The sequence below is a fragment of the Hipposideros armiger genome, unplaced genomic scaffold (assembly GCF_001890085.2).
Source record: "Hipposideros armiger isolate ML-2016 unplaced genomic scaffold, ASM189008v1 scaffold_98, whole genome shotgun sequence".
Lineage (NCBI taxonomy): Eukaryota > Metazoa > Chordata > Mammalia > Chiroptera > Hipposideridae > Hipposideros > Hipposideros armiger.
The window spans coordinates 2,789,090-2,812,294 of record NW_017731448.1 but is presented as its reverse complement, the minus strand read 5'-3'; the positions used below and the strand labels follow the sequence as shown (position 1 = coordinate 2,812,294).

The window sequence follows — 23,205 nt, the reverse complement described above, 5'->3', positions numbered from 1 at the left end:
GCTTTATTGATTGTCTCTACTAAATTTTTCTTTACTATTACAACAATTTCTCCCATCTTTATTATTTTCTTCCTTCTGAGTTTCTTGGATTCATTCTATTCTTTTTGTTTGTTTGTTTAACATCAAGTTATGGACTATTAGCTTCTTACTTCCGTCTTTCTTTTTCTTACCTAACATCAGCATTTAAGAATATACATTACACTTCACAGCTTAGCCTTATCCCACAAGTTTTGCTGTGTTGTATATTAATTATTACAGAGTTTTACATGTTTTAACATTTCCATTATAATTTTTTTCTGAGTCATGAGTCATGCAAATTGTGCTTTAAAAAATTTTAAATATGGAGGTAGAGTTAATTTTATGTTTAATGATATTTGCTGATTCAATTTCATCATTGTCTAAGAATGTAAGAAGTTTATATTTTGAAATTCATTAGCCTTTGATTTATGGCAGAACACGTGGTCAGTTTTTATAAAAGCTCCCACGTGTGCTGGAGAAGCATGTGCGTTCTTTGTTATGAACTATCCTTTAGTCCAAGTCTTTCTTTTTTATGGCTGTTGCCTTATGTTGTTCAATTCTACTATATCTATATTCAGTTTTGTCTGTTTTATTTATTAATTACTGAGAAGTATGCTAAATTCTCCCATAATGCTGGTGTTATATTTCCCTTGTGAGTTTCCCACTTTTTGTATATATATCAAACTCCTGTCATTTAAGTACATACAGTAGTGTATTACATATATATATATATATAATATATGATATATATATGTATATATGTATATATATTCATATCTTTGTGGTAAAGCTTTATTACTAATAATACTTTGTAGTATAAAATCTATTTGGTCTGTTACTAGCATAGCCATACTGTTAGTTTTGTCTCATGTATCTTTTCCCTGTTTTGACCTCAACCATTCTGTATCTTAAAGTGTCAGATTTGTTTATTACAAAACATACACCTGGAGTTTGTTTTTCTCATTTCCTGCCTTTTAAATGGGAGTGATTTTTTAGAATTCATTTTTTTCTTTATATTACAGGTTATACATTTTATTCATATCATTTTAGTGATTACACTTAAAATAGCAACATGAATAATTGATTTAGCACAGTCTAAAGTTATTATCTTTATTCTCTTGTTACATAATATAAGGACTTTATTACAGTTTAAAACCAATTCTGTCTTAAATGTTACTTCTATACAATGAATTATTTCAATCTTTTTAAAGTGCTAAAATCACACATTATTATTGTTTGAAACAGTTTATTTAGATCTAACCATGAGTTTATCATTTCCTTTGCACACCCCTCGGTGGATCTTTACTCTCTTTTTGAGATCATTTTATTTGTTTATGATACAGTTCTTTTACTGTACTGTTGTCTTATTGTATATTCTCTTTATTTTTGTCTTCATGCTGGACTGATAATCTAGCCATGGATGGAATTCTTAGTTAATGGTTATTTTCTCACAGCATCTTGAAGATATTAACCCACTGTGTTTGACCTTCCATTATTACTTTTGAGAAATCAACTGCCTGTTTAATTACTGTTCCTTTATGATTAATCTCTCTTTTCTCTCTGAGTGTTTTTAGTAGTCTTCTCATGGTCAATATACAGAGGGTGCCAAAAAAAGTATACACATTTTAAGAAAGGAAAACTGTATTAAAATTGTAATACTCAATATATACCAATAACAAAAGAGGAATACAAGTCGTGTTTGACTTCTGCAATTACAAGAGGTGCTCAAAGTGGTTACCATCAGTGTCCAGACACTTCTGATTACTGCGAACTACTGCTTGAGCAACGTTGATCAAAATGTCCACTTGTATACATTTTTTTGGTACCCCATATCTAATCACTCACTGCCATAAATACCTGCCTTATAACCTACCTGAATTCCTTTATGTGTTAACAAGATGATTTTCCTAAATCTTATTCTTTCCTTAATCTTATGGAAATTATATTACATACAGTTATTCACCATTCCTTTATTATTTCATTTAATTAGAATTTATTCAATATCTTCTACATGACTGGATTGTTCTATGTACCATGAACGGAGGAGCAAGCAAAGCAGAGTGGGTCCATGCTCCAATAGAGTTTATCTTTTACTCCAGACAAGTAAGTCCTGCTTCATTCTTCCCAAGGCTATAAAAATATCGAGATAATTTGCAATTTTACTTATGCAGTTAATTTTCTACCTCTTAATAATTCTCATTTTTCTCTTAAGACTCCTTAATGATGACTTTGCTACCTTGGGTCTGTCAGAGTATGTTAGTGATGAGTTTGTGCAAGACTCTGATCAGGGTTTCAGCTGTCTCACACATAAAAGTTCTCTTTAATTTCAGAACTACAGGGGAGCATTCAGAGTGGGGTTCAGGATACCAGGTGCTCATTCAAGCATCAACAGCAGAGTGGCCTTGAACAAATTCCTAAACCATTCTGGGCTCTAAGTGCCTAAATCCTAAAATGAAGTGGTTTCAATGATTTGTTAGGGTCTTCTAGTGCTACTATTTTATTTTTTAAATTGGGATAAAGTGGACACCTTGATGATGAGCCCTGAAATTCATTCCCTTCTGTTCAACCGCAGAGATGAAGAGCATTTCTTGCATAAGAGCATTCGTATCAGGAATGACTTCATCTGCAAGGACAGAAAACCCGACTGGTGGCTTAAACATGGGGAGGCTGACCATCTCACATGATAATAAATAGGTAAGTTCAGGGCTGGTCTAGCCGTTTGCATATGTCACCGAGGGCCTGAGTGCCTACATTTTTGCTTTACCATCATTTCCAGAAGCACTTGTTCTCAGTGTTGCAGATGGCAGCCATGCCTTGGCACATTGCACCCCCATTTCAAACAGCAGAAGGGGAAATCAGGAAAAGCTGAAGAGGCAAAACGAGCCGTAGCTACCACGTCTGGTTTTTTAAAAAAAGCTGTCATGGAAATTTCCTCCACTGACCTCGACGAACATGTAATTGTCCAGAAACATGTCACATGGTTATTTCTGCCTATAAGGAGGCATGAAAATTGAGTATTTTTAGCCTTTCCAGTAGAGGAAGCTAGCATACATTTAAATTCTAAATAGTCATTACCTATTTTGCTTCTGTGAAAAAATAAAAATAAACACTTAAATATAAGAAACCATGGGCTAAGGAAAAACATCCAATCACTATAAAAGCAAACAAGATAAAATCAATGACAATGTAAAGATTAACTGAAAGAATGAGCTTTTGAATGAAATCTGTGTTTTCTTTGATCTACATTTTAATCACGCCAGATGTCCTCTTAAGACAAAAGAAGGTGCCTTCTATTACCTCTGTTCTAATACACATATATGATCTTACGATAGAGAGAGACAGAGAGAGAGAGAGAAAGTGTGTGCTTCAATAGGGAGTTAATGTGGTTACTTTCTGTTCTCAAGCTACAATGCATTAATTTGATGATGATCACATAGCTCTAAATGATATAATACAGTGGAATGCATGTTGTCAATCAATTGAGCTTACCTTGCGGACTTCCCTTTGCGTAGGTGAAAGTGGATATAAATGAATTCTCTGCCAGCATTACACACACACACACACACACACACACACACACACACACACACACACACACACACACNACACACACACACACACACACACACACACACACACACACACACACACACACACACCCTCTCTAGTGCATACGGCTCTTAGTACTAAAGTTATAGAACTAGTCTGACTGCTCAATGCCTCAAGAGTGTGATGTAATGGACAGGGTATAGATTCAAGTGCTTGCCCCTATGAACCCAACTTTATTATCTGTAAAAACAAGGAAGGGAACATCATTGCTTATACCACGTGATTGTCGTAAGAATCAATGAATAGAATTCACCATCACTCTTAGAATTAACATTCATCATTCTACCAATTTCACGGAGAAATGGGCAAAGAGATAATTTCTTTATAATATGATAATTATTAAAATGGAAATATATATGCACAGATGAAAGAGCATCTAAATCTCTGTAGGGAAACAGGAAGGGCTGCTCAGAGAATGCAATCCTTGAACTGAGACTTTTAAGAACGAATAATGTCTTGTAGGATGATAAAATGTGGGAAGGAATTTGGGGACGAAGGGGTGGAGCCAGGAATGTTAGTGGTTCAGAATTACCAAATGCAATATATTAAGAGAGGTATGATGGCTAGAAGAAGGTGGACAAGTAAATCGAGGCCAGATCATAGAGGACCTTATATGCTTGATCAAGCAGGCACATTTTATTGTGTGGGACATCAGAAGAGTCGACAAACTGTGAGATAGGTAAAGAACAGAAGAGTGAGAAGGAAAGAGAAAGTGAGTGCTCCCATAACATTGTGCAGAATGGATTGGAAGAGGCTGGAAAGCCAAGAACAGACCATTCCAATTGTCCTACGTGGAATGATGGAACCTACACCATGGATATATCTGAGAGTGAGTGAGTGAGTTTGAGATATATTTATGAGGTAAATTAACTGGATATTTTGATCAATTAGATGGGGTTAGGGACAGAAACTGATTGACACACAAATTTTTGGCTTAAGATGATTGGGTAGATATTAGTACTATGCTCTAAGATGAGGGATTCAGGGGACAGAGTCAGAGTGGGGTAAACGATCACAAGTAAAGTTTGAAATATAGACCAGGTTAGAGAGGGGACTGTGGATGATCTAAGTAGAGATGCTCAGACAGCAATTAGATATCCTCTCATTCACTCAATTATTTAACATCCATTAAACACTTATGGGCCAGACAGATGATAACACATTGCTCCCTCAAGGATTTTTCTGCCCCATCAGAAAATACTCATATACCCATGTAAGCTGAATAAAACCATCATAAATATTAAGATAAAGTTAAAACAGAACATGGGGGATAATAAATGAATTCAATTGTTGGAATAAAAACCTGGAAGGGAGACACATTGCTGGAGAATATCAACATAAAGTTGACTGGTGAACCCATGGGCATCACTGGAATTGCACATGGAAACACTTAAGATGCGAAGAGACCTGCTGTCTAAACCTGGGAATCACCAAGAAGTTTGAGAAACAGGAGACAGGTCAGAGGAGCACTAAAGAGCATGGGGTTGGTTCCAACTCTGCTTTTGTTAGATGAAGGAACTTGTGGAGTTTATTCAACCTGTTCAAAGATATTTTATCATTGAAAAATGGGTGTGATCTTGTTAGGTCTGACTCAAAGGGGTATTGACAGAATTGGGAATATAATGTTTGAAAGCTACAAAGCACTTAGCATTTTATGTTTAAAAACATGAAAAATGTTTTAAATCTTTGATGAAATTGGGAAAAATGACTGTTGAAAGATGAGAATGAAAAGAAGGAGACAGTCCATCTATGGAATCTAGGAAATAATAGAATTTCAAGGTAGGAGTCAATACGCATCCAAGGCAAATAGTGCACCAAGGTTACCATAGTGAGGAATGACAACTGTGTCTTGGGTGGGAGAAGAGGCCATTGTTGACTTTAGTGGAAGTAGTTTCCAAGGTCTGCTGGGACTAGACTGCAGTAATTTGGAAAGTGAATGGTGGGTGAAGAATTGCAAAGAGCAAGGCATACTTTTTCAGATTTTTTTTTTCTGGAAAGAGAAGGGGAATAGCTTGAGGGAGACAAAGTGTAAAGAAAGTGCTTTATTTTCCTTCAAGATGGTAAAAACTGTGTACAGAAGAGAATCAATAAAGAGGAAAATGGTGAAGAAACAAGAAAGAAGAAGTACTTGATGGATTGGAGTTCAGAAGACTGCTGGGGACATGAGGACAAGGACATCGAAGAGATGAGCTTGGAAGGGCATCTAAGTCAGCAGGGATGGAGCAATTCTCTTCATTAGGTAATCGCTATTTGCTGAGTTTAGTTTTCACTGAGATGAGAGGTTGCTGCCTCCAGGGGTCAAACATGTAGTTTACCAGGTATGAAGCTGGCCTTCCTTAAGCAGATGTTACAGAGTGGTGGGATTTAGATGGACCTGGAGCTGTCATGCTCCTGAGCCTCTGCAGGTTGTACCTTGTAGGAAGTTTGAGACCAGAGTTGTAAGATAGTTCATATGAGGGGGAAAGAAAAGCCAAACCCAAGAAAAGTCCATCATGCCAGATTTAGCCATGGACCACTAGATTGCAACCTCTACCATGAGAGGAGAGAGTGGAGCACTGGAAATGGCAGAGAATCTGAAGCAGGAAACAGACATGGTATGAGTTCTTGTCAAGAGAGCATCAGTCACCAAACCAGGAAGGCAAACACATAGATAGGAACACATGGTCAGGGATCATTAGATTATGAATTATCTGACTTAGCTGTCATTCTAAAGGTGGATTTTTATGGTTGCTATAAATAAAGACATCAGTAGAGGTCAGAAGAAAGCCAGTAGCATCCTTCATCTTTTTAAGGCGCTTGCCGTTTAAGTCTCCACCTTGCCCAGGCATACCTGCACATGCTCACACACTGCCCACTCCACACACACCCAGACAATCTTCCTCCAGCACCACTGCAGCTCTTCTTTGTTTCTCTTCCATTCCTTGGTACCAAAGCCTAAAGCTTAGGATGGACAGAGGGGAGTGGTTTAAACTGGAAAGAAAAGAGATTGTTCAATCCAATTTCATCTCCTTTCCCCACTATACGCCACCCTTAGACCTGATGAAAAGGATGGCAGTTTCCTGTATTACAAAAGTAAGTTACATTCCATTAATGTTGTAATCTCTCTGGCCCTGTCTCTAACCTGGCAAGCATGGAAAACATGGAAAGTTTACATATTGAAAAAAGACTTTCAGATTAGCTCATGTTTTGTTTGGAAAATGTATGACTCTGCCTGGAAATAGTATAGTAATGCAGTTCCTTTATGGTGTGGGGAAATATTGTGACATTTCCTAAACATAATAGCTTCATGGTTTCTTGGGATGGAAAGTATCTAGAGGAAACCTGTAAAAAGTTGTTTTGTAAACTCAACAGAAACTTGAGATAAAAATGTCATTTTTGGCTCTAACTACACTAATGGCTTAGAGAGTACCATATGTGTATTTAAAAAGATGTAAGCATAAAATATTTAATCATCTGCATACTGAATTATATCCACAACTTTTTGGTAGGAAGTGTTCAGTTTTAACATATTTCTGGTGTTCTCTTGTTTAGGTAATTATAATTGTCTCTCTATTGTGGTAAACGTCACATGAGCCTGATACACATCTCCAGGAGAAAAGATATACATAATGCCTGGATGGTACAACCAGGGACCTCCAAAACTTTGGTGCAAGTGTTTGGTGGTCTACTCACTGCTATGACTTTGGTGACTGACTGGCCGCGTGCCTGGCTCTTACAGAGGACACCTTAATTATTTGTGAAATGAGTAAATGGGACGTGTGTCTGAGAGATATACATTAGTTTGTATATAACCATTGTATTGCTTTTTAAAGTTTGGTTATGTCTCAATTATATTAAGTGTCATAATTAGGCACTTAACCTTTAGATGGCACTGGTATCTCATTGTACTAACTCAATAATTTTTTGCTGTGTTGCCATAACTCTTCCACTTTGAACTAATTGGTTCTGAGCTTTTTCTTAGTTGCTGAATTCCTTCAGTACTGTGTAGACATAGCAAGGATGAATTTTCTAGGAAATCCAACTGGGAAGTTTAGTCCATGCTGCAACTTTCCCAAACTCTGTTCTGAAGAATACGAATGTGACCCAAGATGTTAATAGAAGTCTGCCACAAAATGGTGGCCAAGTAAGTCTACAAAATACAGCATTTGAAGACCATATATCTGGGATAGTCTCAATGCATATTAGTTTGTTAAGGGCTCTGAAAATTTCTTCAATAAAAGAAGATGTTCAATTTAATTTACTCATGTACTCCCAATATTTTTGACCATAGGTTCTATTTCTAATGGTATTAGGAGTTCCATAGATAGCTTAGAAAATGCTGCCCTGTCCTATATTTATATTGTGTGAATACTTAGTATATTCTAAATCAAATTGAGCAATCATGAAAAAGTAATTTGGGTATCATTTCCTTTCTGTTGCTTGTAAGAATTCTCTTTATTTCTTTAACATATACAATAAGGTCTGAAGCATGTGAAAATATATGAGTGGTTAAATGACCTAATGGAGTTCTTTGGTTTCTAATAGATATTTTTCTAAGCCAAAAAAGATGCTCTTTGGAAAGTGGGGAATAGATGCAGCCACCCAATATAGTGACCATTTTTATTTTATCTGTGATAAATCCAAAATTCCCAATGGTGCAGCATTGTTGTCATATAGAACTAATTCCACTTTGGACATGAAATGTGTAACACTCTGGAATTGGAAGAAATTTGTCTTTTGATATGGTTACATGCCACAGAATATGAAACGTTTTTGAGATGAGAGAAAATTTGATATTGTCTGTGTCAACGTGGTGTGGACTGCACATTATAAGAAACTGAAATTCTGTTTCTATTAGGTTCACATTCATTGTTGCACTCTTGGGGAAAGAAATATGTACAATAAACATGTGAACAGAGCTGTTGAGAACTGACAGGCCTTATTTGATTTATTTCAAAATCTAAACACATGCTATATTCCTAAAGAGTCGGAAACATCCAAATTTTAAAAGTTGAGCAGCTAGACTATGAAACACAATAACACGGATGATTGGGAATTCAGTGTCACGTGTTTTATCTGCACTTCTCCTTTCGATATGATCTGCAAGGTTAGTACAATGATTTTAGGTCTCAGTTCTTTTATGGAAACAGGGTTAACACAGGGCAGGACATGGGTGATGAAGCCTCGTGTGTCTTCTTCAAGAAGGATTAAGAAAAAACACAAAACGATGGCACTGTATAAGGAACCTATCTGTGCAGCTTCATTTCCTGAGTTTTAATAAAAGCTGAATTCATAAGATCATGGATTCTAACATCTACAGAGTGATGAGTGCCTAGAGACTAAGGACAAGCATCTAGAGGACCTAGGGACAAGGAAAATCAGGCATTGTCACACTGAAATCTTTTCTGGTTCAGTCCTGAGAAAAGCAATTAAAGATATAGAATGGCATATGACATAAGTACCTGAGTCTCCCCACTGTCACTGTGTTACAAAAAAGCATAGATGACATTATAAGAGAGGGAGTTTCTTATAACACATAATGCATTTGGATGCTGTTGAACGAAAGTCCTTATGTTCCCTAAACAATTAAGGTTCCAAGATGATCATTGAAATTACATGGCAAAGCTTGCCCTGGTCAGCTAAGCAGAAATATTAAGTTATATCTGTATCTATGTCTCTGTCTCTGTCTCTGTCTCTGTCTCTATCTCTATCTCATTAGTACATATACATATATGTACATATACATGTAATTACATATATACATACATATGTATATACATATATGTGTATTATATACATGCTTATATATACGTATATATACGTATCTATATATGCATATATATTTTTTTTTTTCAGAAAATCTTTATTGGATCATGAAATTGAAATGACAGGTCTGGAGAGCTGAACCTCCCTGGCTCCATCTCTACTCGTCAACACACCCTCCTCCCCGCAAACCTCCTCCCTGTCCTTGAAGTAGGAGCTTTGAGAGTAACTCTTCAACAGAGAAACCCCTCTAAGGTTAGTACCTTCCTATTGACAGGGTTACAAAGCTCCTCTTCTTAGATTATGTCTCCAAACTAGAATACGGTGCTTCTGGAATGATGTGGTTGCAGAGAAAGCCCAGTTGCATAGAAAGGTCTCTTTCAGTGTGGTCAGAAATCATGCTCTGTGCTTCCCATACCATTTCCTTTCCACTGGAATACAAGAAGACTGCTTTCCTGAAACTCTCGTGCTGTGGGCTGGGGCTCTGAAACTGGCCAATGTAACGTGCATGGAAGTGACATGTGCTATTTCAAGGTCTGGTGTTTGAAAACACTCTACCAGACCAGTTTAGATCCCTGAACCCTTATCCAGAGCTGTTCAAACTCCATCACATTTTGTGTGAGTGACAAATAGACTTTTTTGGACTATGTCGCTGATTTGGGGGTTTATTTGTTGCAACAAGTAGTGTTAATTATCCTGACTAATAAACTCAGAAAATAATCAAATAGGGTGGCAGTCAAGCACTTCCATCAAATTTGGTCCTATTAAATATTTTCATGTTGGTGGATCTCATTAATAATGGCCCAAAAGTGTTCATAGACCCCCTCAAACACTTACCAATAGTCTAGGAATGTGGAATCACCCAGAAACAAGGGTTAATAGCCGAATAAATGTGTAAAAAGGCTGTGGGTTGTTATTTTGTTTACTTTGATGGAAACCTTATTCACAGCCAGATTTCTATTTCAGCATAAAATAAATTCTTTTCAGTCTTTGGCCTCAGGGATTTTTGTAAATGTATAGTATAGGTTGATTTCTGGAAATTGTGTCCCCAGAGAAATGAAACTCTTGTACAATTCAGGCAAAAATACTTCTTAATTTTAAGTATATTTAGTATTCACTAATACATTCTCAGATCTGTCTCATGTTTCCATTTCAGTGAGCCTCGTGTGGAGTTAATCTCTACATCACATTTCTCTTGAGAGATAGAAAAATGTAATTTGGAATCACATACAAGTTATTGAAAATATGGATAATAATGCATAGTAATTAGATGCTCTTGGGCAAAATGGCACTTTTGAATTTAGGAACAGATTGATATGTCTGTCCAGCTAATGAGGTGATAGAGGGAGTGGGCCGAGGGAATGAAGCAATGGTCTTGGGGCTGGAAAGTCTGCTGCCAAGTTCTTTTCTGATAATCACTGGTCATGGCCTTAACATTGATCAGGAATCATTTGGTCTTTGAGAGCTTCAGTGTTTTAATTTGTAAGATGGAGATAATAATATTCGTCCCAGCCTATTTCACATGGTTATTTTAAGTTATAAATGAGATAATATGCATATGCATGAAAGTACTTTATTAGGTTATACCAAAGTATTATTATATTTAACCAAGGACTCTTGGTTAGGGAGCCATGAACCAAAGTCACAAAAGCGCATGCTATTCACTTAGTAGGTGCAGCGACCCTACAGAGGAGCTGTGGGAAGGGGGTGTACCAGGAGATTTCACCCCAATTGCTCATTCCTTAGCATTAAGAGGTTGGGGATGCCCCTTCCTTACAGCTTTGGTGGTTGACTCCTGTGGGTGCTCTAACCTCACACATAAAATGATATTTTTGCCCCTGCTTTAATTAGCCCTTTAAGATAAAGAAAACAGACAGGATTTGCTGGAGGAGCATACAAAATAGAGAGAGAAAGCATCCCAGATACAGACAGAAATCATGTGATGTGGATCATAATATTTCTCCTGAGCTGGATTTAATTAGAAATTGCTGGAACTATTTGGCATGCAAACAGCTGCTGTCAGATCTGCACAGCATTTCCCAGCCTTGGAACAGCTGTATGTAGTTTTTCTTTCTCTTTCCAACTAGACCTATGTAGAAAACCTGTTATGTTCTGGCAGGGTTTGGAGTTACTCTCATGAGCTAATCAGATCGGCTTAGACAGCACATAAAAAAGATTTGAGTGCTTTATATCTAAACAATTCTTTATCTTTTTGTTTTTGTTGTTGAAGCTTTCTCCAGAATGTTTTCAGGGCGAGCTCGTGAAATTTTCTGCAGGGACAATATTTCTAAGCACCCTGGAAACTCTGGAAGCATTACAGTGGCTTATGTTACACGTTGAGCAGGTACATACAGCTTCAGCGCCCTTAAACTCATGTGAGCTGGGTGTGTTTTGGAGCTCAGGCATTTAGAATGTGCTACTAATTATAATGAGGTGGCGGGGCAAGGGGCCTTTGAAATTTGGACTGGAAAATTAGATGCCTAGAGAGACAGTGCTTCGTGCCTGGAGCCAGCCACCATGCAAATGGGTCCTGGTAGCTGCAAGGAGAGGGGAGTGTGTCTGTGTGGCACAGCCCCTCTGCCAGGGGAAAAATTAATTTCAAACACACGCTTCACTGGTGATCAATAGTACTATATAGTCTTAGACAAGGGAGTGCAGAGGAAGGGAGGGAAGGAGGGAGGGAGGGAGATGGCTGTTCTAAAAAGTCATGGAGGTTAAGATCTGCTGTGGGAGTCATTCTGACCCTGGCAATGTAAATCCCCTTCACCAAATCAACTCTATAGCTGGGCAAAATGGTCAAAACCAGCCACTTTTTCAGCACACTAGAATCCCATCAAAAACATGCAGCACACTGAACAGAGTTTATCCACGAGGACTACAGAAGCATGGTAAGAACCGCCTGAGTCTGTGGCCCCCTTCCCAGGGCTGTGGCTAACCCCCAGTTCTGTCCGTGGGGTAGTTCACCCACAGCAGGCAGGGCAGTATAAAGCCCACCAGCTTAACTGCCCCAAGGGTTCGCTGGATTTAGAGCATTGCCAGTTAAAGCTCAGTGACCAGCCAACAGGGAGGGCCCGAAGCTGTGTTCACCTGAGAGCCCACTCGGGGCAAGCAATATTCAGGCAGACCAACTAGAGGTGTCTCCAGGTGGTCTCCAGCATGTGAGACAGCCTTGAGAGCTGACTAATCACTTCTGTCCGCTCCAGGCGGACTGGAGGCTGTGCACACACACAGTGGAGATGCGCGCAGTCCACGACCACACCACACATCCCAGCAGACGGAGGCTGAGCGACGTGCTGAGGACGTGGACGGAGACCGTCACTGGCCGCCTCGTTGGAGGTTCTTGTACGCACCGCTGTTTACGTGAGACTAAGTCCAGCGGGCAGAGAGGTGCCGCTGGGATCCTGGAAGAGTCGCTCTCATAGTCATGTGGAACTGGGGAAAGGGTATGAGCCTGACGCTGTAGTCTTTAAAAATTGTGGTCCCTTGTCCTCCAATGACAGAACTGCATCTGAATAATTTCAGGGAGTTATGAGAAATACAGATTCCTGGGTTCCAGCACACGCTTACTGAGTCAAAAGCCTCCATCGTAGGGCCCAAGGAAAGCACTTTTGCAGCTTCAGCAGGTGATGGTGATACAGCCTGAGCTCCAAGAACTGAGAGGCAGGCGTCAGGTGCAGTTAAGAAGAGGAAAAGAATTGGAGTTTTTTTTTTTGAATAGAGGGAATATATACTGGTAGTTCAGTTGCTCCAATTGTAAGATATAAAATATACATTTTTGGCAACTGAAGCTTTCCTTTTAAAGGATAGAATATTGCAGCTTGTTTAGATGCAATTATGAAATATATACATATATTTTAGAATATGTATGTATATATATATACATACATCATATACTTATATATGTATGTGTATGACATATATAATCACATCACTTCCATTTGACAGGCTTTGGTCACTAGTTAAAAAAATAAGTAATCACAAATACTAATCACTAACTGTGTGATCATATAATTTACCATACAAACAGATATTTTGTGAGTTAAAGGGGGGTACTAAAGTAATTTAAATCATATAAGTATTTGAAATATTTATTTATTGAGCTACGAGTTAATTGTATTATATTTGTGGATCAATATACATTCCTATTCACAAAACTATTTTTTAAAATAAAATTATTTTTAAAAAAGTAACATATAACCAGGTGCATTATGTTAAAAGAAAACTTTACGTTGATCATATAAGATTTAAAATAATATGAGTAAAACAGTCATTCCTGGAACATATTCCAATCCTCATTCAGTTTTTTAGACATTCTCCCTCTAATACTATATTATTGGTATTTTTCTAAAGAATTTTTAATTTCGACATAGTCTTATTTTTTCATACAATTACATACCATCTTTAAGTTTGTATTTTATGACAAATATATAAATGGTGATGCATTCAATTCACACTTTTCTGTAGACCATAATATTATTAGTTTAAGAATTCTCTCTCTTCAAGTGTTAAGTTATCTGGTAATTCAGGCAAAGTTCCTAAAAGTAGTAATTATCAATTCTCACTTTTTTCATATTGAACTTTATAAATCTCAGCCCAAATATTTTCATGAGTACTGTCTTTTTACTTCTATTCATAATACTTTTATGTGGCAGATATTTTTACAAGACAAAACATTTAAATTTTCTCTATGAGTCTTTTGAATGTTTTCCTATATGTAGAGGCTGCAAAATCATAGGCCATCTCAATTTTAGTTCATTTTCATACAGAATATACATTTATCTCATTAAATATAAGAACTTTGTCAAAACATGAATAACTCAAAATCAAGTTATTTTGAAGATCAACAATAAAATATTAAAAGTAAACCACTGCGTTAGTTTCCTATTGCTGCTATAATAAATTGGCACAAACTTATTGGCTTAAAATAACACAATTTATTCTCTTATAGTTTTGGAGGTCAGATGTTCAATGCCAGTTTTATGAGGCTACAGTCAAGAAGTTGGCGAGGCTGCATTCCATCTAGTGCAGCGGTTCTGAACCTGCGCGTCATGACCCCTTTGGGGTCGAAGACCCTTTCACAGGGGTCGCCAGGTACTCGTATGTGGGCGTATCTGCATGTGGGCCTGGAGACGGATAGAGGAGCGGTGTCTCGGTTCCTAAGACCATAGAAAATATGTGTTTTCCGATGGTCTTAGGCGACCCCTGGGAAAGGTTGAGAACCGCTGGTCTAGAGTCTCAGGAGGAGAAAATCCATTCCTTGCCTTTTCCAGCTTCTTGAGGCCGTCCTCATTGCCTGCTGTGTGCGAGAGTTCTCATAGACGTGGTCAGTACAGCCACAGGTGAGCCACACCCAAGGACACCACCTAAAGCGGGGTCGTATGCAGATTTGTCAGCAAAATACATGATTGTTATTATTTTAAACTTCTAAATTTTGGGGTGGTTAACCAAATAGGATGACTTCAAATTTCTAAAATCAAGTAATTGGTTCTCTTATCTCACTTCTATAGATGATGTTTTTTGGCAACTTGGTATGGTAACGGGAAGGACAAGGGTTGTCATTTGACAGAATATGGTTGGAATGTGTGATCATCCTCCACTAGAGGATGCACTGTAGCATCTGAGGGCAGAGTTCCTCTTGCTCAGCCTTGTGAAACCTGAGCTCAAGGACTTGGCATTTCACCCTCAAAGCCTCTGAAGGGTTGATGCTGAGATGGACCCAGAGACCATTAATTCAAGGCATCAGAGCAGTGCCTCACATCTCTGTTACACATTTGACTCACCTGGGGGATGTTAAAAAGAGCTGATTCCTGTGTACTGCTCTCATACTCCAAATGTTCTGATGACATTGGTTTTGCATGGCTTTGGGGTATTACTATTTTAAAAAAGTTTTGCAGGTGATTATAATGTTCACCCATGTGTGCAAGTCTCTAGATCAGATGGACAGCAGCATCCAAAATTCAATGCTTAAAGAGAGGATTCTTAAATGAAGAAATAAGGGCTTATTGACGAGGGTAAAAGCAAAGTGTCAATGGAGGTTTTGCAGAGCTATGGAACCCACTGCACAGGCAGCACAGCAGGGCCTCATGTGCGCTTACGTGGTTCAAGTTGTTTTTCATAAGGGGTAGTCATTGGGACAACTTCCCAAAACTCAGTTATCCTCTTGTTCTGGACTCATAAAGATTGAGTTTTTTGGACCTGTCATGCTTCAGTGGGACCATGAGACTAACACTGGCCATTGAGATGAGGACTGGGATGTTATTGCAGGTTCAAGGTCCTCCAGAATGTTCTTTCTCTCTGGCATAGAAACAAACACCATTTAGAGTGTGGCTGTGCCAGCATTAACGTCGACCGCTGAGAGATTATGCGGGATAGAACACTGCTGCCAATCCCTGATGAACAGATTGTGTGAGGGAGAAAGAAATCTTTTTTTTTTGCTTTGGGCCACTAAGATGTTGAATTGTTTGTTCCTGCAGCATAACCCATCGTCTCCTGACTAACACAGGGTCTGAGCAAGACGGCTGTCCATCTTTCTGCATGGGGTTAGGAAGCAAAATTCCTACTCTTCTGGAGTAAATTTTGCCCAGGGCTCCTTTAGGGGAAACAAGAAGACAAAAAAGTATACAGAATTTTCAGCTTATGTTTCATGAATTAAAGCAACATGATTTGACTTCAAGTCAGAGAACTAAATATTTAATTTTATTTAGAAACCAGTATTTGGAAAGTTGGCAGCTTTCACCTAAGGGTAAATTGGATATAATGCCAAGTTCACACTCATGGAATTAATTGACTGTTCTACTTTCAACATAAGGTATCAAAGCCTTCCACATTAGTGACCCATGTAAAACAAACCTTACCACATGGGCTGTGGTTTTCGAGAAGGCTTCTATTAAATGAACTACTCAATATAAATTTACCCTGGGGTGGTGTGTGTAGATGGAAAATCATACACGTACTTAGAATAGCCCTTTTTTTGGTATTTTTTTCTAATTTTATACCCAAAGGCTTAAAAAAAAAAACTTTTTGGTATTCAGAAGTTAACATTAGTGACAGAATTTACTTTTAATCACTTCTTCCTAGAACTGGAGCATAGGAGAAACTAGTTCTTTTAAAAATAGTCTAAGTGTAGAAACCATATTGTTTGTGCATTTTGATCCATTTATTGAACTGTGGATGGTCCTCTTCATGTAAATTGTTAAGATCACCTTCTGCCTGCTTCCTGTAAGCCTTCGTTTCCTTTCTTAGGGACCATAAAGCTTTATCTTGTGTCATTTCCTGTCCGGTTCTTTCCTGGGGTTGTCTCCTTTCTGGGCTGTCTTTGGGAAAGCGTCATATTCCTAAAAGCAATGCACAGCTGTGGCAGAATAGTTTGTGGTATTAACTTCTGTATTTTTCACCTAGTATTTCCTCCCCTCTGCCCGCTCCTTACATTCAAAGATTAGGGCCATAGACAGGGCTGAGGGCAAGAAAGACCATGGTCTCTGACATTTAGTGGTTGGGTTGTATAAACAAGAACGGCACGGTATTTAGACAAAATGTTTGAACGGAGGCAGGAAGGAACGTGGAGCTTCCCTTAAACTTACAAAATACAAAAGATGCTCCTGATTAGAGGGAAGAAGAAAGGAAAGGGTGTTTTAAAATAGTAGTGAATTAATAGGAAATTTGCGGTATATTAAGGCCAACAGATGAGGACACCACTGCCACTGAAAAGTTAGATTGTTACTCCTCACAGTTCTCATTAGGAAGGAGCACACCACACCATGAGGGGCCACGTGGGGAAGCACCAGGCTTGGTGGAGACAGAGGGAATGGGGGGGGGGAAATGGGTGAGAAACTTTATTGTGGTTTCTGCAGGAAAGAATGAGTAAAGCAGGGCAATCAGGCTTAGCACCGGCTGGTTTGATTAATTTTGGGGGGCTCTGGGGCATGAGGGCTATCCCTAGTTGTCTGTACCTGGCCCTCGGGTGGCTAGGGTAGGTGGATAGTGGCCTGTAGCGTGAGAGTCTGATAGAGGAGGTGGTTGGGGCATGGGCTCTGGATTGATTGGTTTGTATCTGAAGAGCACATTTGCAGGTGAGTTGTTTACTATCTCTAGGTATTGGCTCACCCTAGAAAGCAAAGTCCCTACAAGGTCAGCCAGGGCCCAGGCATCAAAGGATCAGAATAAGAGAATAAAAGACATTGCTACAAGGAAGAGTTTTCTCCCTAATTCCTGACATCAGTAAGATCCAAGACAGGCAGGTAGGGCCCCTGGACAGAAAGGGCTATCTTAGTTACATGCTGCTGTGTGACAAATTACCCCAGAATGTATTACCTTAAACCAACAGATTTATTATCTCACAGTTTCTGTGGGTCAGGATCTAAATTCCCCTAAACTGGTTCCTCTGCAGCGCCTCTGACAAGATTTCAGTCATCTCAAGTCTTGACCAGGGCATGATTTGCTTCCAAGCTCACTCACGTGATTGCTAGAAGGATTTGGTGCCCTGTGGGCTGTTGGACCAAGGGCCTCCGGTCTTTACTGGTTGTTCCTTGCCACACGGGCCTTTCTGTAGGGAAGTTTACAATGTGGCTGCTTGCTTTCATCAGCAATGAAGCAAGACAGCAAGGGAGGGTGAACAAGATGGAAGTCAGTGTCTTTCTGTAACCTAATTTCGGAAGTGACAGCCCCTCACTTTTGCTGTATTCTGTCAATTAGGAGCATGTCACTAGGTCCATTCCTCAGTTGAGGAGAGCATGATTATCAGGCTGTCATATCAGTCTGCCTCCCACATAGACAACAGTTCAGCTTCCTGGCACTGTATTAGGGAAGCAGCTGGACCCTAGAGGGGAATGTCAGCATCTCTGCATCAGGACATGGACAGATTTGAAAAGACACCACTACCCAAGCCAGGCAGAGAGGTAGTAGAAAGTCTAAGCCTGCAGACCTGGCTACACAGGCCGAAATGATGGGCATTTCTGAGGACACCTATGTAATTAAATGATCAGATCCCTGTCCCCTCCACCTACACCAAAGCATGTCAGCTTCTAGGAACTTTGAATTGACTTGGGGATTGGAAAGGTGATGTACCACAGTCACCAGATATGGTCACCAAGACACATTTCAGAGTACTTACAACTAAGCTGGGATAACCAGCATAAGCCAGGACTGTTCCAGGCAAACCAGAACATACATCCATCCAGCACTAACCCTAAGGAAGATGGGTTTATTTTCTGATATCCTGTTGAAGGGAGGTTCAAAATAGAAACGAAGTCGGGATCTGGGGAATCAAGTCTCTGCCCTGCAGGTAGGCCTGCCGTACACGCTGTTTCCCTTGTAAAGGCTTTATAGCTGATGCCCAGGGAGAAGTATTTGTTGGGAGGAAGGGAAAGGCTGTCGAGGAAAGTTTCAGATTTGCCAATAATCGCATGTGGTCATCCCAGCCAGGGTCTGTGATCCCGCTGTCTTGGAGGCGGTATGTCCACATCCATCACACCTGACTATGGAGATCATTTGAACTCCTTTCTCATCAAGTCCCTGCAGTCCCCAGGGAATAAAAGTGTTTCTATCTTTACCTGAAGGTGGAGTTAAGGCAGAACAGGACCCTTCGGGAGCCCCCAGGCCCTCCCCGACGCAACGGGGAGCATAGTCGTGCGAGGCAGAAAGCCCCCACTCTTCCTGCCAGCTTCATGCTCAAAGCCTCCTCAATCCTTTTCCTTAAAGAGAGACGTTTCAGCGCCAGGTGCACATAATGAGGCTTTCACCATGCAGGTGATGACATCATAGCTTTTGTTTGCATGTATATGTTTCAAAGACTTTTAAGGTGTCCAGTCTGTAAAAACAAACAGATGGTGAAAAAAGTGGACATGGGTGTGTCCTCATCACCAAATGTGGTAATTGCATTTTCATCAGTGAGTCATCTTCGTTGTCACTCCCTGTACACATCTTTGGGTGGGAAACAAATCTTGTGATTAGTAGTTCCTTGATGTGAGAAAGCATACTTTTCAAGTATATTTATGCCTTAGGTTTATAGTGTTCAAGAAAAAAATTCAACTGGATCATTTTGAAGATCTAATTGGCTTTATTAAGGAATTCATAAATCAGGCAGCATCTCATCTAGCAGCTAGAAGGGCACTCTGCAGAGTTGTACAAAATGGAAGGGTTTTCTAGGAAGAAGGGTGGGACAGGGAGCTATTAATAAAAGAAAAGAAAATTATTTTTATACCAGGACATTTTCTTTTGCAGGGAAGGGACTGGCAGGGGTTTTTATCATGCAGGTTGCCTCTTCTTTCTACAGAGATGGAGAGGGCCCAAGTGACAGATCACCTCATTGGTGGTGAGAAAATTCCACACTGGTCCATTAAGATTATATTTCTGGGAGAGGTTAAGAGCAATTAGGTCAGGTAGTAAATCTAGGTTTGGTACCATGGGCTTTAGCATTGTGATGCCATTTTGGGCCTAAGCCATTTGGGCCATTTTAACAATAGATAAAAGACACCTATATTTTGTACTTAAAAAAAAAGTAAGATATGATATAAAAAAGAACTAATTGGTTGACATTTATAAAGGATTTTTTTGAGCCTCAATATTATTCTCACTTGTTTTTCTAAAGCAAAGAGTGATTAGGATCTCCATTAGTGTTTCTACAGATCTCTTTTCTAAATCTTCATTTTCATCAGCAAAGTCCCCTGCAACTTCAATTGTTTCTTTTCATAAAGATGATATATTGATAACATTTCCTGGGAGATTTGTGAGTCTTTACTATGAGGGGAAGAAGAAACTTTCCTCTACCCTTCTAGGTTCTTCTGGCTGGTCTAATAATCAAATTGAGACAGATTAATAGGAGAAAATAAATGAATTTAATTACATATGTATACGAAGTCAGCCAATTAAGTTCATGAACTCATCCCAGAAAAGGTGCTACATACCTCATTGCTGAATATCACTATGGTCATCTTCAAAGTACTCCCCTTGGGAAGCTATGCTCTGATGTCAGCACCTAGTCCACCCTAAGCAATTTTGGAACTCTTTTTCTGGAATGGCCATCAGAGCTGTAATCATATTACTCTTGATGTCCTGAATGTCATTAAAATATCTTCCTTTCAATATTTCCTTTATTTTCAGGTAAAGAAAGAAGTCATTGGGGGCCAAATCAGGTGAGTAGGGAGGGTGTTCCAATACAGTTATTTGTCCTGGCTAAAAACTCCCTCACAGACAGTGCTGTGTGAGCTGGTGCATTGTCGTGATGCAAGAGCCATAGATTGTTGGTGAAAAGTTCAGGTCGTCTAACTTTCTCACACAGCCTTTTCTGCACTTCCAAATAGTAAACTTGGTTAACTGTTTGTCCAGTTGGTACAAGTTCATAATGAATCATCCCTCTGATATAAAAAAAGGTTAGTGACATTGTTGCAGCAAGTTCACAAACTAAATTGTCAGACCTCGTATATGTGAACCTCACATACACGGGAGACTCAGTGACCCCACGTACATGAGAGGTCAAGACAGAAAAGAGGAAATCAGGTATGTATGGCATTTTTAACCAAGGATGAAGTAAGACACTTTGGGTCTTCAGAGAGGAGGGAGGTCATTTGCAGGACAATAAGAACAGATGTTCAGTAATTAGATGTTTGCCCTGTCCTAGAGCTAGGTCATAAAAAGTTATCTTTGATAATAACTCTTACTATGGGGAAGGCCCTCAATTTAAATTCTTTAAGGGAGAGGTAGAAGTTTCTCATGAGCCCCCAGGGTCTCGATTGCCTTCCACTCAAAATAATTCACGTGCCAAAGTGGCACATCTTGACGAGGCCTGTTCTGAACCCCTTCAACTACAATTGGCATTAATAGGCCAGTTTTTTCCATTATATATGTTTTTATATATATCCCATTTTGCAGTTCCTGTGGACACAATTTTTGACTACCACTAAATCTATAGAATGTGCGTTATGTAAGCCTTGTTTCTTTAATACTCTTAACAATCTTGGGGATTTTCAATATTTGCTGCAAAGAACCTGAGAAGGGAATAATGCCAAGAATTTTTATGTATTTTTGAATAATAAGATTTATAAAAGGGTTGGGTGCATTTTTTAAAGATATCGATTCTTTCCTATCAATAGGATGTATAAAATCTGTATATTCAGTATGAGCTCTCATAAAATACTATGAATATAAACCTGGTATAACATTATTTTCTGTGTCTGACAGCATAATTGATACCAGGAGTAGCTTCAGGAAACAGAGCCTGTAAATGTGTTTCTGGGATTAGGTAACCCTTAATATGGGTGAGGTCTTAAATAATCATGTTGCTGGGGGAAACAGGACACTGGTAATTTATGGCGTGCGGTAGCATCATGGTAATTCATATCATCACTAGTGGTAACATGGGATGAAGTGCATGTGTAGGGCAGGACATTGGAGATGTAGTAGCTGTGGTAGTCAGTGCTCTGCCAACCCTAGTGATTACAAAGGTTGTAGCCTTACCTGGGATGATAGAATAGAGTACTATTCTATACCTCTTCACTAACCTTTCCCTCTGTGTTGTGTCATCTCAGCCTATCAATAGTGATGCTGTTGACTAGGAATGCCTAGGGCACTCCTCTGGGTGCTCACTACTTGTAAGTGAGTCCCCACAGACATTTCTCAGATGGGAACCAGTGTTGTAGCTGGATTAGCCCTTGTGGTTCTCATTATGAATGCAAGACATACCTCAGCCACAGCCATCAGGGAAGTTTCAAAAATAAGAGATTATCCACAAGTCCTGGAGGGTACACAGCATGCCCAAGGGCCACACAGTGAGGTCATGGATAGACAGGAAGTGAGGACCGAGGGCTCTGCATTTACTGAGGTCAAGAATGAGCTGCCTAGGGTTTCATGAGTTCATCCTTTATTGGCAAATTTAAAACATAAGAGCAGGAATTAGGGCACAGGAAGGGAAAAGTGGGTAACTCAAATGGTCAGTTATCTAGGTCACCCAGGCCTTTCTAAAAGGGGAACTTCATGGGTAGGACAGCCTGATTTCTTTTCTTGTTATTTTACTGGTAGCTGTGACACACAGCTGGTAATGTCTTTGAAATGGATGGGCTGGCAATCAAAAGCTGAACATCAGACACTTTACAATCAAAGAGCTTAACATGAGGCACTTATTCTACCCCTCTCCCACTGGGATGGAGTGTATTTTCTACCCCTTGATTTTGTTTTGCTTTGGTCAATGGAATGGGAACAAATGTGATGTGAACATAGGTATTAAATAAATGATGTGATGTTTCCCGCCTCTGCATCCCCAAGATCATTATTGGAAGAAATTTGTCCCTGTTAGCTACTGAGTCTTCAGCCTCATTCTCAGAATGAGACAAGTGATACAATCATCAACTTGACCTGAAGCCAACCCAGCTGAACTTCAGTGCAGAGCAAAGCCACTTTCGCCAACCCCTCGGCCTGAGATCAAGAAAAGCAAATGCTATGTCACAAGCCACTGACATTGCGAGTAGGTTATTACACAGCATTAGATGGCTACAACATCTGACTTCTTATAGCACTACATATGAAAAAAATATTCACTTATGAACACGCATGGAGAGCCAGAAAGTTCCAATGACAGCTTTTAAGTTGTCCCTCATCTCCTGCACACCCAGGCAGATCTGGTGAAGATCAAACTGAGTCTGATTTAAGCATTTCAGAGATGTAGGGCCAATTAAAATGCTTCAAACTTCCTCCTACTCTAAAGCAGAAACTCATGTGAATAAGGGCTCTATAGGGGTTCAGAACGAGTCACCCCAAGATGTGCCTTTGTGGTATGCAGATTATTTGGAGCTAAAGACAACGAAGACCTGTGGGCTCAAGAAAAACTTGTCTCCCCTCCTTAGCTAC

General features: G+C 39.4%; 2 long non-coding RNA genes across 2 annotated transcripts; both read left to right on the top strand.

The window, feature by feature from the left end:
* Positions 1-2,016: 2,016 nt before the first annotated feature.
* LOC109384667 (uncharacterized) lies at positions 2,017-5,948 on the top strand. Its single transcript, XR_002124452.1, has 3 exons — positions 2,017-2,121; positions 2,591-2,712; positions 5,685-5,948. It is a non-coding gene; the product is annotated as an uncharacterized LOC109384667 (long non-coding RNA).
* A 3,520-nt stretch (positions 5,949-9,468) lies between these two features.
* Positions 9,469-13,092, top strand: LOC109384668 (uncharacterized). The gene is made up of 3 exons (XR_002124453.1): positions 9,469-9,624; positions 11,600-11,713; positions 12,573-13,092. It is a non-coding gene; the product is annotated as an uncharacterized LOC109384668 (long non-coding RNA).
* The last annotated feature ends 10,113 nt before the right edge of the window (positions 13,093-23,205 follow it).